Here is a 21320-nt window from a genome sequence, read left to right on the forward strand (position 1 = left end):
GTCAAACTCCAATTATACACTCAGGACTGGTGAGTTAAATTATGCAACAAATGCTATTTTAAAAAAAAAAAAAAATCACAGGGCCTGGCGCTGTGGCCTAGTGGCTGAAGTCCTCGCCTTGAACGTGCCGGGATCCCATCCAGCTCCCTGCTTGTGGCCTGGGAAGGCAGTTGATGACGGCCCAAAGCCTTGGGACCCTACACCCATATGGGAGACCTGGAGGAAGTTCCTGGCTCCTGACTTCGGATCGGCATAGCACCAGCCACTGCGGTCACTTGGGGAGTAAACCATTGGACAAAAGATATTCCTCTCTGTCTTTCCTCCTCTCTATATATCTGACTTTCCAATAAAAATAATCTTTAAAAAAAAAAAAGTTCAGTCACAAAATAAAAGTAAATAAAAATAAAAAAAATCACAATTACTCAATTGCTTTCTGCTATAAAATGCTAAGACAATATAAAACACAGCACTATCTGAGATATATGTTACCCCACCACAAACAATTTAAAATCTCATCTAAATACAAATTTAGAAGAAATTAAAGATACAAAATAAGGACACCACGAACCCAGGCCAATAATCGTTTAAGTACAAAGGTGTAGATGCCATCTGTGACCCTGCAACCCGATATGAGAGTGTGAGGGTTCAAGACCCAGCTGCTACAGTTCCAATCCAGCTCCTTGGTAATGGGCCTGAAAAAGCAGTGGGGATGAAGGGTCAAGTACTTGGGATCATGTTCCTGACTTCAGAGAGTACCAGTTACAACCCTTTAGAAGGTGAGCCAGCAAGTAAGATTCTCACTCTCACTTTCTCTTTCAAATGGAGTGTGTAAGTCTTTGAAGTAAAGTGTGCATACTCATTCAAATAAATAAATCTTAAAAAAGTAAAGGACAACAGGAAAAGAAATAACAGTTCTTAAAACAGAAAATGACAGGAGCCAGCACAATGGCCCAACAAGCTAATCTTTCACCTGTAGTGCTGTTGGCGGCCCTGCTAATGGCGTCTTGGGCCCGTGGGAGAACCAGAAAACACCCTGGCTCCCAGCTTCAACCAGCTAAGCTCTGGCCGTTGGGGCCATACGGGGAATGAACCAGCAGATGGAACATCTCTTCCCCCACTCCTTCTGTTACCTTTATTTAGTAAAAACAAACATATTTCCTTAACAACAACAACAACCAAAAAAAAAAAGCCTTTGTTTTTAATGGGAAAGGCAGATCAGATTTACAGAAGAGACAGGGAAGTTACAGGCATACTCATTCCTATTTCAAAACTTACTACCGAGTACAGTGATCCAAGCATTATAATAGAGGCTTACGATGGATATAAACACAAGTGAGACCAGAAGTCACACACACATGTATGGCCAACTGACTTTCAACAAGAGTGCTATGATACTTCAACAGGGAACTGTCTCTTGAACAAATGGTACTGAAACAAGCTATCCACTGGACTTCTACTCACATCAGCTCCATAACTGAAAACAAAACAAAGCTTTAAATCTAAGCACTATGAAAAAACATAAAAATAAACTTTCATGATATTGGATTTGGTAACAGATTCTCACATATGACAATAATATTTTGAGTACAGAGAAAAGATAATACTCAGGACTCCATGAAAAGTTAAAACATCTTTGAAAGAACATTATCTAAACAATAAAAATACAAATAGAAAGGGAGAAAATATGTCCCAGTATTCATAATATAAAAATTCTTACAACTCAAGAAAATGCCTATCCCCTTTTTAAATTAGTAAAGCACTTAAGAGATATTTCTATAAATGATCAATAAGCACAGGAAATATACTTAACTTTTTTGCCATTACGAAAATGCAAACCAAACTACAATAAGGGTCCAGCACAGTAGCCTAGTAGCTAATGTCCTCGCCTTGCACATACCAGGATCCCACATGGGCACCGGTTCTTATCCCAGCGGTCCCGCTTCCCATCCAGCTCCCTGCCTGTGCCCTGGGAAAGCAGTCAAGGATGGACCAAAGCCTTGGGACCCGGCACAGGCATGGGAGACCCAGAAGAAGCTCCTGGCTCCTGGCTTCAGATTGGCTCAGATCCAGTTGTTGGGAGTGAATCATCAGACAAAAGATCTTCCTCTCTATCTCTCCTCTCTATATATATCTGCCTTTGCAATAAACAATAAATAAATCGTAAAAAAAAAAAAGGACACTCAAATACATACTTCAATGTTGACAGCAGCATGATTCACAACTAATCCCAAATATCCATCAGCAGATATTTATACATACATATATAAACACACATGCAAGTATGTATAGATACATATGTACAAAACAGACTGTTAGCTCCAAAACTGAATCAAGTGCAGGTGCCAGCGCTGTAGTGCAGAATCAGCACCTGTGATGCCAGTAACCCAAATGGGCACTGGTTTGTAGCCCAGCTGCTCTACTTTTGATCCAGTTGCCTGCTAACAGCCTGGAAAAAGGCAGTCGAGGACGGCCACAGTGTTCAGGCTTCTGCCATCCAAGTGGGGAAGTGCAAAGATGATCTTGACCTCTGGCTTCAGCCTGGTCCACCCCTGGCAGCCTCCTGGGCACTGAACCAGCAAATGGAGGGGGTGTGTGTGCGTGTGTCTCTAATCTTGACGTTCAAACAAATAAATCTTTTAAAAAGGGGGGGAATGAAGGAGACAATGACCCAAGTTCTTTAAACTGGAGTGGATGCCGAAGAAATATTGCCAGAGGACGTTTAAATCAAACTGGACTTTGGAGAAGCAATTCCAGTATTTCTTACTAAGCTGCACAGATTAATGAGATTTAGCAGAGCTCAATCTTAGAACCTGACGACTCTGAGGCAAAGGGACTGAGGGTGAAAGAGTGAAAGAGAATATACCTTTTTAAAGAAAGCAGAAAATATTCTTGCAAAGGCTGCGCTAAATAAATTAAGGCACTTCAAGAAGCCTGCAGAACATGGAATGACAAGTTCAGCAGAAGGCATTTAACACAGCACTTAGGATTCCCACATTGCACAGCAGAGCACCCAAGTCTAGCTCAAGCTATGCTGCCGATTCTAGCTTCCTGCTACTATATGCTCTAGAAGGCAACAGGTGATGAACTTGGGTCCTCGACATCCAAGTGAGACAGATATGAACTCTGGGCTCCTGGCTTTGGATTGGCCCAGCCTCTGCTGTTGCAAGCATTTGGGAAGTGAACCAGTGGATGGAAGATCCCTGTCTGTCTGCCTGTCTCCATCTCTGCCTTTTTAATAAAAATGCTGAAATCTGTTTATTGTGCTGAGACAAAAGATTGAAACCCAGAGCAGGTGTGGTGGCACAGTGGGTTGGGCTGCCTCTTGAGACAGCTAAATCCTGTGTTGAAGAGCCTGGTTCAAATCCCAGATGCACCCATTCCAATCCAGCTCTCTGATAAATTTGTGTAGGAAGCAGAAGATATGGCTCAAGTACTTGAATCCCTATCACCTGAGAGTCAGATACCGTGCCTGGCCCCTGGCTTCAGCCTGGCCCAGTTCTGGCTGTTGCAGGATTTGAGAACAAACAAGTGGATGAAAAATCTCTCTTTCCCTATGTCTCAATCTCACTGTCACTCTGACCTTCAAATAAATAAATCCTTTTTTAAAAGCTGAAATCAAAAGGGGTGTTCTGGTGCAGTAGCCTAGTGGCTAAAGTCCTTGCTTTGCACACACCAGGATCCCACAAGGGCTCCAGTTCATATACGGGCTGCACCATTTCCCATCCAGCTCTCTGCCTGTGGCCTGGGAAAGCAGCAGAGGATGGTCCAAAGCCTTGGGACACTGCACCTGCGTGGGAGACCTGGAAAAAACTTCAGATCGGCTCCATTCCAGCCACATGGGATTTAAATCAGCAAATTGAAGATTTGTCTTTCTGTAAATCTGACTTTGCAATAAAAATAAGTAAATTTTAAAAAATATAAATAAAAAATCTTGAAGCTAGTACTATAACAGAGGCATCCCAAATGGTAGTGCTGACTCAAGTCCCAGATGCTCCACTTCTAATTCAGCTAACAGGCCTGGGAACACAGTAGAAGATGGCTTATGTGGGTCCCTACTTATCCAGTGAGAGATGCCATGGAGTTCCTGGCTCTTGGTTTTGGCCTGCCCCCCAGCCATGTCATTACAGAGAGAACTATTAGACAAAAGACTGCTTTTGTTTATTTATTTATTTATTTTTATTACAAAGTCGGATATACAGAGAGGAGAAGAGACAGAGAGAAGATCTTCCATCCGATGATTCACTCCCCAAGTGACCGCAATGGCCGGTGATGCACCGATCCGGAGCCAGGAGCCAGGAACTTCCTCCAGGTCTCCCATATGGGTGCAGGATCCCAAGGATTTGGGCCGTCCTTGACTGCTTTCCCAGGCCACAAACAGGGAGCTGGATGGGAAACAGCTGATGGAATTAAAACCAGCACCTGTATGGGATTGCCGGGCATGAAAGGCAGACTTTAGCTACTAGGCCACCGTGCCGGGCCCAAAAGACTGCTTTTAGATACAAAAATAAAAAATCTATCTTGCAAAAAAGTTCTGCAGTTCCATTTTAATGCTCCTTTTTTTTGTATTATTATTATTTTTTTTAAGATTTATTATTATTGGAAAGCCGGATAGACAGAGAGGAGAGACAGAGAGGAGAGACAGAGAGGAAGATCTTCCGTCCGATGATTCACTCCCCAAGTGACTGCAACGGGCCGGTGCGCCATGATCCAAAGCCGGGAACCTGGAACCTCTTCCGGGTCTCCCACGCAGGTGCAGGGTCCCAAAGCTTTGGGCCATCCTCAACTGCTTTCCCAGGCCACAAGCAGGGAGCTGGATGGGAAGTGGAGCTTCTGGGATTAGAACTGGCGCCCATATGGGATCCCGGGGCTTTCAAGGCGAGGACTTTAGCCGCTAGGCCATGCCGCCGGGCCCTTAATGCTCCTGTTAACAGCAATTCTATTTGTCTCCTATTCTCCTATATTCACCTCCTAACTCAGAGCCTTTCTATGCTTTACTTACATTAGGAAAGAAAACCAAGGCATCTCACCACCCCAAGTTTCTTAGCCAAGCCTATAAAAACAGGCCAAGTAGGAATGTCTGGAAGGTCTCCACAGGCCAGGCCACTGCACCACCAGTACACATGAGAACCAGGGCCAGAAATAGGTCAGGGTGGATTGCCTCAGACCAACAAGCCCCCCAATCTTGGGGAACTGAGTTCACAGATGTCTGGTCTGCCCTCAGGACAAATGTTGCATGGTTGAGCCACCTCACTGCTGACTCTCATGCAAAATTAAAGATCACATAGGAAGACCCAGAACGGAATATGTGTGGGCTGGTCAAGGGGTAGCAAGCCCAGTCAGGGGGCAACGACACCTCCCCTTTTGGGCCACTGCTCCCACTGGTGAGCGTAAGAACTGGGACTGGGGGCAGGTCAGGCTAGGCAGGCCTACAACACATAATGGCTTGCTTGTGAGCTGGGTTAGAGGGAGAGCCAGGCTGGGCTAAGCTATGCATGCTGGAGGTGCATGCATGAGCCAGAGTAAAGGCAGGTTGCTTGGGCTTTGCCACAGCCATCAGCTGGCAAGTGCTGGGAATGGAGGCAAGTCCTGTCAAGCTAGACCGAAGAACAACCTAGAAAGTTCAAGATCTAGGGCTACGAGTGGGCCTAGTAGGGATACTGTGGGAACCTCTCTTAGGGGCTACAGCTCCCACTGGTGAGCAGAACCAAGGCTGAGAGTAGACCTGGCTGTACAAGCAACAGCATCTGCCACCATTAAGTATGGGCTGGATAGTGGGGTTGGCTGGGCTGACCTAGGCCAGCACCCATCGGTGTATACAAAAGCCAAATGGGACGCGGGAAGGAGCAGACCAGCATCATGTATCAGAACCAGGACTGGGGGAAGGCCTTGTGGAGATTACTCGTGTAGCTCCAACTGCGCAGAAGTTCCCACTGGTGTACGTGAGGGTCGAGTGTGTGGTGGGCAGGCTAGGGTTGGGCTGCTGCATCCATTGGTTTGTGTAAGAGAAGGGATTAGAGACAGAACTGACCCAGCAATCACAACCAAGGTATATGTAGGCTAAAGCCGGTGATGGACTGAGCCACACCCCACATGGCTGGCACACACAGGAATCAGGACTGAGCCCAACCCAGACTAGGTTTATCTGGAGATTCCCCCAACTGAACCACCAGACTCAGAACTCCAAGCATGGAGAAAAGCACAGAATCTGTGATCTGACTGTGGAGTGCATGTATCAGAACTGGGCCTCTTGAGTTGCTGAAGATGGCATTGGCAGGAAGTCCAGATGCACAGCATTTCAGAACTACTGAAATCACCTGAGCAATACCCTCCGAGCATGCTCCACATCAGGTTCCGAGATGGGAACAGGTGGCCATTCTCCATCACTAAGTAATGATTCAGTTAGGATGCTGAGTGCCGCTTCTCCTCAAAGGGCCTGGTGCAATGGCTTAGTGGTTAAGGTCCTCGCCTTGAATGCGCTGGGATCCCACGTGGTCGCTGGTTCTGGTCCTGGCAGCCCCACTTCCCATCCAGCTCCCTGTCTGTGGTTTGGGAGTACAGTCAAGGACGGCCCAAGGCTTTGGGACCCTGCGCCCGCGTGGGAGACACCTGGGAGAGGCTCCTGGCTTCAGATTGACTCAGTTTCAGCCATTGTGGCCGCTTGGGGAGTGAACCATCAGACAGAAGATCTTCCCCTCTGCCTCTCCTCTCTGTATATCCGCCTTTCCAATAAAAATAAATAAATATTACAAAAAAATGGAAACAAAGATCTCATCCAATCTCCCCTATTCCTCAAACCTTCACCCTAGTAATGTAATTCACATGGGCATGAATTTTTTTTAAGATCTATCTATTTTTACTGAAAAGTCAGATATACAGAAAAGAAAGATCGTTTGTCCCGATTCACTCCCCAAGTGGCCACAAGAGCTAAGCCGATTCAAAGCCAGGAGCCAGGAGCTTCTTCCAGGTCTCCCACACCGGTGCATGGACCCCAAGGCTTTGGGCCATCCTCAACTGCTTTCCCAAGTCACAAGCAGGAAGCTGGATGGAAATTATGGCTGCCATGTTTAGAACCAGAGCCCATATGGGACCCCAGTGCATGCAAGGCGAAGACTTTTAGCTACTAGGCTATCACACTGGGCCCATGGGCATGAATTAGTCTCAACTATGTGAACATTATCAACAATAAAATATAAAAAGCAGTAGAGGACAGTCCAAAGTTTTGGGACTCTACACCTGCATGGGAGACTGAAAAGCTCCTGGTTTTTGATTGGCTCTGAATCAACTCAGCTCCAGCCAGAGCAGCCACTTGAGGAGTAAAGCAGCAGATAGAAGATCATTCTGTCTCTCCTTCTTGCCATAAATCTAACTTTCCAACAAGAAATTTTTAAAATACATATTTACATAGAAAATAGAAAAATTGTATGAATTAGTTAGCCACAAGAAACATAAGATGCCTGATTTACATTATGCATAAACCCTCATTTCATTTGTAATGCTAATAAGTATGAAAACAAGCTTAAGTCTATATAGCTACAGAATAAACCGGAATTATATCTTTGGCAACTGACAATTACTTCATACACTACAAAGTTTAACTTATTAAAAAATGATTGGGCTCAGCTCAATGACCTAAGGGCTAAAGTCCTCGCCTTGAATGAACCAGGATCCCATATGGGCTCCAGTTCTAATCCCCGCAGCCACGCTACCCATCCTGCTCCCTCCTTGTGACCTGGGACGGCAGTCAGGAACAGCCCCCACCTTTGGGGCCCTGCATTCGCAGGGGAGACCTGCAGAAGTTCCTGGCCCCTGGCATCGGATTGGCTCAGCTTTGGCCGCTTGGGTAGTGAATCTGCTTGGGGAGTGAATCCTCGGATGAAAGATTTTCCTCTCTGTATCTCTGACTTTGCAATAAAAATAAATCTTTTTTAAAAATTATTACTATTGGAATCAATAATTTATCAAGGAGGTACTAATTACCATTCCCTAAGATAGCCTTTGTTACTTAATGTTTTAGACTCTATTTCACTCAAGACACAAAACAAGTATTCCTTTTAATTAAGTAGAAAATGAAATCACCTTCTCAATGTCTAATAAGGAAACTAAACAATCTTAACTTTTTCTCCTTGTCAATGCCATGCCCTGGCCTTGTAACTCAAACGAGAGAAAGGGAGACACAGGCGAAGGAACAGACTATGCATTAAGAATTGAAACAAATGGTTGTTGGCTTTTTTAAAAATAAATGTACATTTAATTCCATTGTCTACGAACTTTTTTTTCTTTTTTTTTTGAAAGATTCATTTATTTTTCTTGGAAAGTCAGATTTACAGAGAAGGATCCTCCACCCACTGGTATTCTCTCCAAGCAGCCGCCATGACCAGAGCTGAGCTGTACCAAATCAAGGAGCCAGGAGCTTCTTCTGGGTTTCCCACACTGGTGGTAGGGTCCCAAGGCTTTACACCATTCTCAACTGCTTTCCCGGGCCACAAGCACTGCGCTTCTGTCAAATAGCTGTGACACAAACCAGCAGCCATAAGGGATCCCAGGCACATGAAAGGCAAGGATTTGAGCCACTAGACTTCTGCGCTGGGCCCTGAGTGTTCTTCTATTAAAGACTGGAGAAGCCTATTGGCTAACTGGTACTAACCCATTATCTTACGTATTTACTGGAAATAGCTTTATTCACTAATTTCAGTCTAATATACCAAGGCAGTAACAAAAGGCCAATCAAATGCTGTATAAACACCTGAAATGCAATAAAATTAAATTCAAAAAGAACAAAATACTTTGGGAATTAGTGCCTGCAGGGTCCTTGAGCAGCAAAAGGAGCCATTCTTAAATCTAGCAAGTAGACACTAATGTAAACTGTTTTAAGTATGGGCATGTAAGACAGCTTCTAAATGATCTACCAAATCACCCTGGCTACAAACTCTTCAACAACCAACTGCTCCACAGTAAGTTTAACAGAAGTTCCAAAATAAATATGACAACACATATCCAATTCTTAAAAAAAAAAAATCAACAATTCTTATTCTCTGCAACTGCATTAAGAACACAACATTAAACACATGAAGTAAGAAACGAGATCGCTGTTGCCAGAAACCTTAGATGAAGGATGAACAAAAGTTAAGACTATGCATGGAGTGTGCTTTAAATGAAAGAGGGTCCGGCGCAGAGGCCTAGTGGCTAAAGTCCTCGCATTGAAAGCACCTGGATCTCATGTGGACACAGGTTCTAACCCCAGCAGCTCCACCTCCCATTCAGCTCCCTGCTTGAGGCCTGGGAAAGCAGTCAAGGATAACCCAAGGCCTTGGGACCCTGCACCTGCTTGGGAGACCTGGAAGAAGCTCCTGGCTCCTGCCTTCGGATTGGCTCAGCTCCAGCTGTTGCAGGAACTTGGGAAGTGAATCATCAAATGGAAGATCTTCCTCTCTGTATCTCTTCCTCTCTGTATGTGCAACTTTCCAATAAAAAATAAGTAAATAAATCTTAAAAAAAAAAAGAGCTAGAACCCTTAAGGTTAATGGACCAGTAAACAGGGCTGCTGAAAAATGAGGGTGCAAACAACACAGATCTTTTCAAGTCAGAGTGTACATATTATATTTAGACACAATGTGAGATTTTTTCCCATTTATCATACTTTTGACAATCTTTACATAATTAGGGTAAAAAGGTTCAAGGGCTACAGGAAAGTGGGTAAGACTATTATTTTCACATTGTTTCCTTCATGTATCTAAGGAAAGGAGGGATATTAAGGGAGAAGCCCCACCCAGTCTCCCACCCACCTCAGGTGTGGCGCATGCTCCGAGGGTCTTGCTCAAGTGGTTTTGATAGTTCAACAGTTATGAATTGGTGCCAATCTTGCCATTCCGAGCACAATGAAGTCGCTGAAGAATCCATGACATAGTCCATCTTAGAGTCTCCGTTTGCCCAGTTTTTCACTGCCAACATACGACTGAGGTTGTTGACTGACTTGTTCTGTCCTCTGTCTTATCATGGTTAGGGTCCTGAGTCTGGCAGTTCAATCAGGAAGATCCCCAAAGAAACTTTGGGTGTTTCCAGACCAGATTCGTGTGTGTACTACCAAGTACAGGGTCTGGCACAGTCCATCATCCTGATCAGCTGGTGTTTGCAGTTGCTGGATTGGTTCTGTTTCCAGCCCTGTCTTCCACTGGAACCCATGGGTGTTGCAGTCCAGCCTGGTTCCACCCAGCACACACTCGGCCCTCACATAAACCAGTGGGAGCTGCAGCCTAGTTGGAGCGACTCACAATAACCCCCACCAGGCGCGCCCCCTACCCTGGTTTGCCAGTATGTGTAGCAGACTAGTCCAGTCTGTCCCACATCCCATTTGGCTCTCATACATGTCAATAGGCATTGAAGCCTAGTTCCATCTAACCAGCTCCACTATCCACCCCACACAGATGTTGTTGGGTGCCTGTCTAGTCACCCCAGCCCCTATCCAGTTTTTTGTGCACTCCTGTGGGAGTGGTAACCCAAGAGGGAGGAACCTATTATTTTCCTCCTAAGCCACTCCCACTCCCTGATTATGCACTCTCCAGGAGGTTCTGGAGTTTAACCTGACAGATTTAGCCCCCAGTGCCAGCCTGCTGATGCTGCAGCAAAGCCCAAACAACCCTCACCCACTCTAATTTTTGTTTGCACCTGGCTTTTCCCTGATCTAGTCCACATGAGGCACACAGGTGTTGCAGCCCTCCTTAGTCTGGACTTCACCCATCCCAGTTCACTCTCTCCAGAGGGAGTAGCTGTCCAGCAAGGGAGCACCCCCATATTCCCCCGCCTGCTTCGTCCCCTCCTTCCTGGTTCTCACGTATGCTGGTTGGGCGCTGCGGTCACATCTGGTACTGGTAACCTCACCTTGGCATTCCGTCGTGTGCACTGGTTTTTGTCGCGACCAAACCTGGCTCGACCCACTCTGTTCTGGTGTCCGGATTCGCCAGTGGATAACGTGAACTAATTCAGCCTGGTCTGCCCCCGACCCATGCCAAATGTATGCCAGTGGGAAACTGTCCATGACCTGTTCTGGGCTGTTTCCTATCCTGCTTCTTGTGCTTACCTGCAGGGTCTGTGTCTTGCCAGAGGAATTGCCCAGACTCCTTCATCAGAACCTCTCCCAATGCCAGATTTCTCACATACCAGGGGTCCTTGAGCCAGCCTTACTCAGTTCACCTCCTGTCCTAGCAGGAACAGTGGCTTTTCCTGACTGGCCTTCAACCCAATCTGGTTCTTGCTGTTGGATGTTTCAGCCCAGCCAAGGCTCATCCACACCCAGACACAGCTCACATATGGCTCAGTAGGGATTGAAACCTAGTCTAGTCCATGCTACATCTACCCTGGTCCTCCAGAGCACCAGACGTTGTTGGAGTCTAGCCTGGCTTGGTGCGTCCAGTCCCAGTCCACTCTTGTGCTAAGTGTGACTACAACCATTTCCTGATCAGAACGCAGCCCCCATTCCAGCCCCATGCTCCTTGATGGGAACCTCCACCCAGCTGGGGTGTCCCCTTAGCTCCCCAACTAGACCTGTTCCCAGCCATAGATCACATGCATGCCAGTGGTTGCTCTGACTCAACTTGGCACAGCCCCTCACCTGTCCCGGCCCCTACCTTAGATACTATGGCTTAGCGTCCCTGGCTTACACAGACCAGTAAGTGCAAGAGCCTAGCTCGGCATGACCTGTGCTCCATCCTGATTTCTAATTATGCTTGTGGGCTAAGGATTGCTCAGTCCTACCCAATCTACCCCGTTCCATTACCAACTCACACATTAGCCAGCCATTGGAGCTACTTTGCCCAGCTTGTCTGAACAATGTGAGATTTTAAGCCAACAATTTTACCATTTTTAAGACAATCTGTCTCCTTTGAATAGTAAAATGCAACATACAAATCACATAGGAAGAAAAGCTAAAGGGTTACCTTGAGAGTTCAGGAGAAAAGAAGTTTATGCAAGTATTGTGGAAATGGGATAAAAATGGATATTCGTAGGCAACGCAACTGCTTCATTGGCTAATCACCACCTTACAAATGCTGGCATCCCATATTGGCACTGGTTCATGTCCTAGCTGCTCTACTTCCCATTCAGTTCCCTGTTTGCAGTCTAGGAAAACAGGAGAGGATGGCCCAAATCCTTGGGACCCTGTACCCACATTGGAGACTAGAAAGAGGCTCCTGATACCTGGCTTCAGATCAGCTCAGCTCCAGCTATTGCAAGCATTTGGAGAGTGAATCAGTACACAGAAGATCTTTCCCTCCCTCTCTCTCCTTCCCCCTGTAAACCTACCTTCCAAATAAATATAAATCTTTTAGAAAATGGATATATGTATTTCAGTTTAAAAAAAACAGATATGCTAAGATCCATGTGGCTGTCAGACCTAATGGCCAACAGGTTCCAGCAAGATCAGCACCAACAAACAGCAACCTAGCTATTATATAGGACACCAGGTATCTCCCCAACCCTGGGACCTACTCCAATCAAAAGTGGGAGAAAGGTTGTACAGACAACAGCCTCAGCACCGTATCACAGGAGGTGCGGACTGGTGAGCTAGGAACTGGGGCTATGGAGATCATGGTGGGAGCCTAACATAAGAACCCAGACCTGGAACTCATTGGAGAGAGTGGCAGAACTGACTGCAAACAAAAGCCATGTACCAACTGCAATAGGTAAAATCAAACTGTAGACCTGTGGGTGACACAACTTAGAAAACTGCCCCAAGGAGAACAATCTAATAACCAGAAGGACAATGACCAAGAGCAAAAGAAGAGACAAAGGCGCAATGAATATTACTAAAGACTCCCCTGCAGAGGAGCAAAAACCCTTTGCCAACCTCAAAGTTAACTGAGGAAGACATCAAGAAAATGGGGGATACAAAATTCAAAACACTTGCTATAAAGCTTATTAACGAGAAACACATAAAGCAGGTGTTCAAGGAATTTAAGAAATATGTCACATAGGAAATGAACCAAATGAAAGCTAATATATCAGAAATGAACAAGACAGTGGAGCAAACTAAAAGCACAGTGGAGAGTCTCCAAAACAGAATGAAGGAGGCAGAACGAAGAATCTCAGACTTAGAAGATGTTTCCTGTCACCAGGGGGAAACAAAAAGCTGGAAGCAGAGTTGGGTCAAGCTAAGAAAAGTATTCAAGAATTGAAAGACACTATTAAAAGGCCAAATATAAGAGTTATGGCAGTCCCAGAAGATGCAGAAAAAGAGGCTGGGTTTACAAATGTATTTGACGAAATAATGAGGGAAAATTTCCCTAATCTAGAGAAAAAATTGGGAAACATCCAGGAGGGACACAGAACTCCCAAAGAGGGTTGACCAAAAGCAATCTTCACCAGGACACATGATAATCGAGCTCTCTTTAATCGAGCATAAGGAAAAGATCCTTAATGTGCATGTGGGGGAGTGAATCATCGGACAGAAGATCTTCCTCTCTGTATACCTGCCTTTCCAATAAAAATGGACAGATCTTTAAAAAAAATGTGCATGTGAAAAACATCAACTGACATATAAAGGAATGCCAATTAAATTCACAGGAGATCTCTCACCAGAAACTTTACAGGCAAGAAGAAAATGGGGCCACATATTCCAGATTCTAAAACGAAAAATAATTGTCAGCTGAGGATAATGAACCTAGCAAAGCTTTCCTTTGTCTTTGAAAATGAAATAAAATTCTTCCACAGTAAAGTTAAGAATATGCCTCTTCCAAACCTGCTCTACAAAGGATACTTAAAAGATGTTCTCTTGACAGAAGAGGCATAGCACCCACCAAAACCAAAGGCAAATGTGAAGAACATTCCAGTAAAATAACAGAAGACTAAGCCAAACAACAACCCATTGTTAAAATCACAGGATCAAATTACCACCCATACATATTAACCTTGAATGTAAATGGCTCAAACTCATCAATCAAATGTCATAGATTGATTAGGTTAAGTAAAAAAAAAAAAAAAAAAAAAAAACATCTATTTGTTGCCTACAGGAGACATCTCAGAAACTATATCTCATGAATTTTGATTTTTTTTGTTAGTTTCATCTCTTCAAAACATTTTATTAAATTCTTCAGTGACTCATGGATTATACAGTAGCATAGTTTTCTCATGAAGGTTGATTTTCTTTTTCATTTAAGTGACACATTAGTCATTCAGTCGCATATTATTTAACATCATGGTGTTGTTAATTTTTTTCTTGTTGATTTTATTTTGTGACTTTTCATTTAAGCGGCTTTATAATAACTAATGGAGACTATCATATCTAATAACATACGTTATTGAACTTCATGGTGTTGTTAATTTCTATTTTTCTTCCTGTTGTTAATTTTGTATTGTAGCTTTTTATTTAAGGGCAGGTATAGTAACTGTGTAATGGAGACTGTCATATCTAGATGTGAGGACACAATGTAGTATGCATCTTTACTTCCATACAAAAAGATGAACTAAAACTATGTACTCCTATCTTCACAATAGGATGCTGGACTTCTGCCATTGTCCACGCCTGCAATGATGAACTTAGGACTGTTTATGAAGAACTATACTATAATAATAATATAGGAGAACTGAGCCAGGGGGGAAGGAAATTGGGGAGGGGATAAAGGAAAGCCCAGGATCTGTGGAACTGTATCATAACATGGTAATAAAAATAAAAAGTAAAAAGTAAAAAAGATGCCACCTAAGGATAAGATACCAGATTACACCAAATATTATCCCAACAGTATAATGTCACATGCTTCAACAACTTTTCAAAACGTACTTATTTACTTGACAGAGAGGTGGAGAGAGGGCAAAGACATTTTCCATTCACTGGCTGGTTCACATGTATCAGTATTACAAACAGCACCTTTATTCACTGGCACAAAATGTTGGACCATTTTAAACGTGTCACGCAAGATGTAATCTAAACATATCCAGTTTCTACTTAGTCCTGTTCTTTTTATTAACTGTTACCCAATTCACAATCTCTCCCTCAGGTGGATCACATGGTCCTCAACCACTACTATCTATGAGACCAGCTGTAACAACATTACTAAAAAATGTTTATAACACTTTTCAATTTTGAAGTATTTTTGCATTCTCTTTATCATTTGTTTCTATTGATAACGTTGTTGGTACTATTTCTCTGATTTATCTGAAAGGTCAAGTATTAAAAAGATGGAGAGCCAGAGAAATTATCTCCCATATTTTTAATGGTTTATTCCCCATTTGGACTCAACAGCCAGGCTGAAGGCAGAAACCTGGAACTACACCTGGGTCTCTCATGATGGTGAAAGGGGTGTAGCATCTTGGGTTATCTTCTGCTTTCCCAAACACACTAATAGGAATCTGGATCAGACACGGAGCATCCAGGATTTAAACCAATGCTCGGATGGAAAGCCAGTGCTATACGTGGTAGCTTACTCCACCAGACCAAAATGATGGCCGCATGCACAAGAAACCATTTCACAGAGAAAGAATTAGAAAGTTTATAAAGATTAGCCTGACCAACAGTTGTTACTTAGTAGGTGAGATGAAATCATAATTTAAATTCAAGGATTCAACTTTGTACTTACACTTTCAAAGACAAGACACATAAACAGAACAATATAACGTCTTGCTGTGTACACTACTAAATGATACCACGCCTCATAGCAAGCAGACTAGAATCAATGTACTTCTAGGGCATGACTAGCACTCAGGAGGCATAAAAATCTCTACTTACTACTGTTGTAATAAATTATAGTAAATAATAAAGTTTACCCTTTCCATTTCCAACACAGCTTGAGCAGCTTTAACACAAAAATCACATGATACTCCAAGACTTCTTTCTGAACACCACACACATAACTAAAAAAGGGACCGCTGGTGTCCAAGGACAGGCTAGTGAGAGGGTAGAGTATTCTGCTGGGGTGACATGCTTTATGTTCTGCTGTGAAGCTACATAACTGTATACATTTGAAAAGCCAGTTTTGGGCCCAGCGTGGTGGCCTGGCAGGTAAAGTCCTTGAATTGAGTGCACCAGCATCCCATAGGGGCCAGTTCTAATCCCAGCAGCCCCGCTTCCCCATTCAGCTCCCTGCTTGTGGCCTAGAAAAACAGTCAAGGATGGCCCAGCCTTGGGACCCTACACCTGCGTAAGAGACCCGGAAGAAGCTCCTGGCTCCTGGCTCCAGCTCAGCTCCAGCCGTTGTGGCTGCTTGGCGAGTGAACCACTGGAAAGAAGATCTTCCTCTCTGCCTCTCCTTTTCTCTGTATATCTGCCTGTCCAATAAAAATAAATAAATCTTTCAAAAAAAAAATTCATTGGGGGGGCGGGGGGGTCCAGAGAGCCTGGTGGCTAAATCTTCACCTTGCATGCACCCAGGATCCCACACGAGCACTAGTTCAAGTCCCAGTTGCCCCGCTTCCCATCTAGCTCTCTGCTTGTGGCCTGGGAAACCAGTCAAGGATGGTCCAAAGCCTTGGGACCTTGCACCACGTGGGAGTCCCGGAAGAAGCTCCCAATTTCTGGCTTCAGATTGGCTAGGCTCTAGCCACTGTGGTCACTTGGGGAATGAGGCAAGGATGGAGGTTTCTGTCTCTCCCTGCTCTGTAAAACTGCCATTCAATTAAAAATAAATAAATATATTTTTTAAATGACAAAATAAGTAAAACCTTAACTGGGAGCAGTACGAAACTAAAGGCAAAGAGATGAGTTCATTACCTGCTTCCTTTGCCAAACACCAATCTAGACTAGTAAATGAAATTGAAAATGAGAAGCCATAGCTGTGATAAATGTAGTAAGATTCAATTTTAAATGTGTATGAATGCTATGCATATAAAGCCAGTATCATAAACAAGAGATGAAAGGAAGAAATAGTTTGACTATTAAAGTTAAGTCAAGAAAGTTCAATAACCACAACTCTCCTTTCCCTTACTCTTCCTACAACCCAACAGAAGTTCCACCCATTACCTGTCTTCTTGCAAACTTATCCTGTATGGATCAAAACTGTTAGCACATTTTTAATAAAAATCAAACTGCAAAGATGACTGGGTAGAAGTTTTCCTTCTTATCCTTGCCTACTATATGCTTGCTCAGGCCAGTTCTTCCCCTATTCCCTCCCTCCTTAATTGTAAAGTACCAGAGACACTAACTAATTTGCATCTAGCACCACACCTGTGTAATGTGTGAACTTCAAACACAACCAATCACACTTTTGGCTAAACAAACTTATCCAAATAGTCCTAACAAACAGCAATAACAGGGCCCGGCGAGGTGTCCTAGTGGCTAAAGTCCTTGCCTTGCACATGCCAGGATCCCACATGGGCACCAGTTCTAATCTCAGCAGCTCCACTTCCCATCCAGCTCCCTGCCTGTGGCCTGGGAAACCAGTCAAGGATGGTCCAAAGCCTTGGGACCCTGCACCGCATGGGAGTCCGGGAAGAAGCTTTTGCCTCCTGGCTTAGGAATGGTACAGCACCAGTCGGTGCCGTCACTTGAGGAGTGAATCATTGGACGGAAAATCTTCCTCTTTCTCTCTCTCTGTATATCTGACTTCATAATAAAAATAAATAAATCTTTATAAAAAAAACAGCAATAACAGTAGTTTTTCTTCTATCTTATAGCTCCATTAGCTTATCTCCATACTCCATTAGGAATCTGTACTCAGGGCCCAACACAATAGCGTAGTGGTTAAGGTCCCACGCACCGGGATCCCATAGGGCGCTGGTTCTAATCCCAGCAGCTCCACTTCCCATCCAGCTCCCTGCTTGTGGCCTGGGAAAGCAGTCGAGGATGGCCCAAATCCTTGGGATCCTGCACCCATGTGGGACACCTGGAAAGAAGTTCCTGGCTCCTGGCTTCAGATCGGCACAGCACCGGCTGTTGCACTCACTTGGGGAATGAATCATCGAATGGAAGATCTTCCTCTGTCTCTCCTTTCTGTACATCTGCCTTTCCAATAAAAATAAATAAATAAATAAATAAATAAAAAGGAATTCGTACTCAACATGAACCAGAGAAGTAGCATATGGAAATAAAAAAATATTAAGAATAATGTTTAAACAGAATGAATTAGTACAGTAAAATGCACAAGAAGGCAGCCTTAAGTTTGGCATTGGTTAAGAGTACAGTCTCTGGAGTCAGAATATTTGAAAGTCTAGTAAAAATTCCAATTCTAACCAAGTGACAATGGTCTCCTGTCTTGGCCTCCATAAATTTTAACTTTTCATTTATATCACTGTGACTCTTAGTGCATGTCATATTTCTTCACAGTACCACTATCAAGAACTAACACATAAAGCATACAACGAAACACATGGCACCATTATAAACGCTAGCCATTATATTATCTTTAGACCTATGGTTGGGGAGTGGAGGATAGTGCTGGCAGGACAAGCACAAGAGGAAAATAAGTTTAGGAGGGTATGGAGAGTTCAGTAATTGCTCCTGCTGCCAACCGGTAGTGCCATATATTTCAGACTCCAGAAAATACTGAAAATTTTCATCAGGACATTCAAGTATATCCACCTTTGAACTCTGGTGTAAGCAAATGTTTCCAATACCAAGACCAGATAAGGACTTAATTCTTAAAAACTCTGGCCTCTGAAATAAATCTAGACACTATTTCCTAGGCTAACAATATCTACATGGGCAATGTACAGAAAAACAATAGTCAACAACAAACGTTATGGGGTTCTTTTCCATGAATAAGGGGTCATGTGATTTCACTTCCAATTTTTTAATCATATTAAGCCAGTAACTTGAAAAGCATTAAATCGAAATGCATTAAAATACAACCTTCCTCAAGTGAATAAAATGAATACATGAATTTTTACACAGCTTCATGGAAAATGAAGTACCATATACAGGCTCAACACAAATTACACCCAACAGGTCTATCACAACAGAACAAGTTTCTAAACTTTAATCTCAACTATAAAGCAGAAAATAATTTCAGACATCCTGAATGTAAGTACCTCTGTTCTTTAATACTGCACAACTTCTTTTGCCCTCAAAGAGTTAACAGCACTCAAAGTTGAGCTAAAAATCCTGTTTAGAAATAGACAAGCAACTGAGCAACTAAATCATCTTGGTAAAGACTCATTATCTCCAAAAGAAAATTAAATGATATAAACTTGAATGAAATTTTGCTATACATAATCTGTTCACTGACAATTTCTCATATAGAAAGCCTGATCTACTGCAAAAATTAAAAAACAGTAACTCAAGGTAACCAAAACCAGAAATCAACTATGTAAACTACAAGAAACTTTTTTCATTCATAAATTTATGTAGTGCAAATGTACTAGAAGAAAAAAAAATACTTAATTTTAAAAGTTATCTTCCCCCCCAAAAAAACCAAAAATTTTTTAAAAAGTTATCTTTAATGGTTCTTAGTTGTTTCTTACATTTCTCTGCTCCTGATATAGACTTCTTTTTGGAGCTAAAATAAGCAGCGATTTGAGATACAAAATCAGTTCGAAACAATTTGTACAATGAAGTAAAACATTAGCACAGTTATGCCTTAGAACAAACTTCACAAATTAAAAATCAAATTCATATTCTAATCTATGTCAAGCTACATAACTCTAAACTGATCACTGAATAACATTTATAATGAAATCTAAAAGCACATTTAAAAAAACAGTCTGGCTACACATGTGCATTTAAAATAAACACTGACTACCCAGACCCAGGAAACACTCCTTAGGATATCCTGTGACTATGAACCAATCAAGACTAAGATGAGTGCTGGCTATTCAGATTTACTTTTACTCTTTGAAAGCATACAATTTTTAAAACTCTACTGTTTAGATTTCAATTTACTCAGACATGGTTAATAGTTCTCTTCAGAATGTCCAGGAAAGACAAGGAGTATTACTGTAAGAAAATAAATGGCTTCCAAGAATCGCCTAGGATAAATGGGACATTATATTTACAAAGGACCTTTGACTTCGCTCACGGCAGTGCTACTTACAGATTCCAACAGGACTGCACAGGAAGGTGTTGGTGTTTCCTCTGTAATCCTTATGTTTTCCAGTTTGTTTTTTTATTTTGTATCCTCTGAAATAATATCCAAGTTTTTTGAAGATACTTAACCTGTGACTATTTGACATAGAGTTACTCCAAGTCAGCTACCCATACTTCAGTTTTAAAGTTTTCATATGGCTATCCACAGAATTAGCCTAAGTTCCTTGGATTTAAGGTCAAAGTCTTGTTTATTCCATCTATTTCTCAGTTTTATTTCTCCACTCCAGATTAAATATCCAACTTATGAGGCAAAAGGTAGAAACAAAAGGAAAATTTCACATCTGAAGAGCATTCCTAAATATATGCAGAGCGACACTCAGCTATCTCAGTACTACCATGCTGGTGGGAAACTGAAACATCTTAAATTTCCACGTAAACAAAAGATTAAAAGAAAAAAACTTTGCTTCCTATTAACGTCTTCATTTAGAAAAGCTGTCCCATTGTGACATGAAAAAAGACTGAAGTCAAAATTTCTTAAAACTTTCAATAAAGGTAAAAACAAACTGCTGTGAAACGGCCAATATTTGAGCAGTAATTTGAAACTACTGAAACTACTCAGTACACAAATCAAACATCTTACAGCGTGGGCTGAATAACACCGGCGGGGCGGGGGGCGGCAAAAAGACCACCAGCAGAAAATCTTAACCAGTTATATATGATCCGTTTCAAAGCAAACACTGAAGAAATGCCTGGGTCTCTCTTGAAGCAGCTTGTTGAACAATTCACTACCATCAATTCACTTCAGAGATGATTCTTGCCAATTTTCACAAACTTCTGCGGCAAAATTATCCAAAAACACTGTAATTCCAAAATGGCCACTTGAAATATCCGGGGCCTTTCAATGAAAAGCTAGATCTTCATGTCTGAGTAAGTCATTCACCTGTAAAAGTTACAGAAATGAAAATTACACAGAGTTTCGACTCTGAGCTAAAAACCAATCCCCACCTTGAGGAGTCAAGCTCTGGAAAGAAACTTAGTTCTGCAAAACCCTATAGGGTCCTGGCAGAGGCTTCGCCCTAGCAGGAAGTCACTAGAAAGTCTACTGAATTACAAAAACGGCTTGAAGAGTAGGGTACTGGGGCGCGGGGGACGGTGTAGTGGAGGGCGGGTGCTGATTTCAACCGGGGACGTGGGGGCTGACTTAATAACAAATTATATAAACTAGCGTCCTTACACTCTGTAGGTAAACAGTCCAACCACGCAAGTGGCACAGGAGCGTGCAGGAGGTCTGGTCTGCGCGCACGGAAGGCTAACAGTCAGGTGTCCTGGCCCGGAGCGGCAGCAAATGGCGAGCGGGCTGCTGGGTCAAGCCAAGCCG

At 43.0% G+C, this 21320-nt stretch overlaps 1 protein-coding gene across 3 annotated transcripts in view; it reads right to left on the bottom strand.

Moving 5' to 3' along the window:
• The window catches only part of GPBP1 (GC-rich promoter binding protein 1), a 61443-nt gene that overhangs the window by 39157 nt on the left and 966 nt on the right, over positions 1-21320 (bottom strand). For all 3 annotated transcript variants that reach the window (XM_058680236.1, XM_058680235.1, XM_058680237.1), the window contains exon 2: positions 19950-20882. The gene's annotated coding sequence lies outside the window, so the exon portion shown is untranslated. The remainder of the gene's footprint in view (positions 1-19949; positions 20883-21320) is intronic.

The sequence above is a fragment of the Ochotona princeps genome, chromosome 23, assembly GCF_030435755.1.
Source record: "Ochotona princeps isolate mOchPri1 chromosome 23, mOchPri1.hap1, whole genome shotgun sequence".
Taxonomy (NCBI): Eukaryota; Metazoa; Chordata; class Mammalia; order Lagomorpha; family Ochotonidae; genus Ochotona; species Ochotona princeps.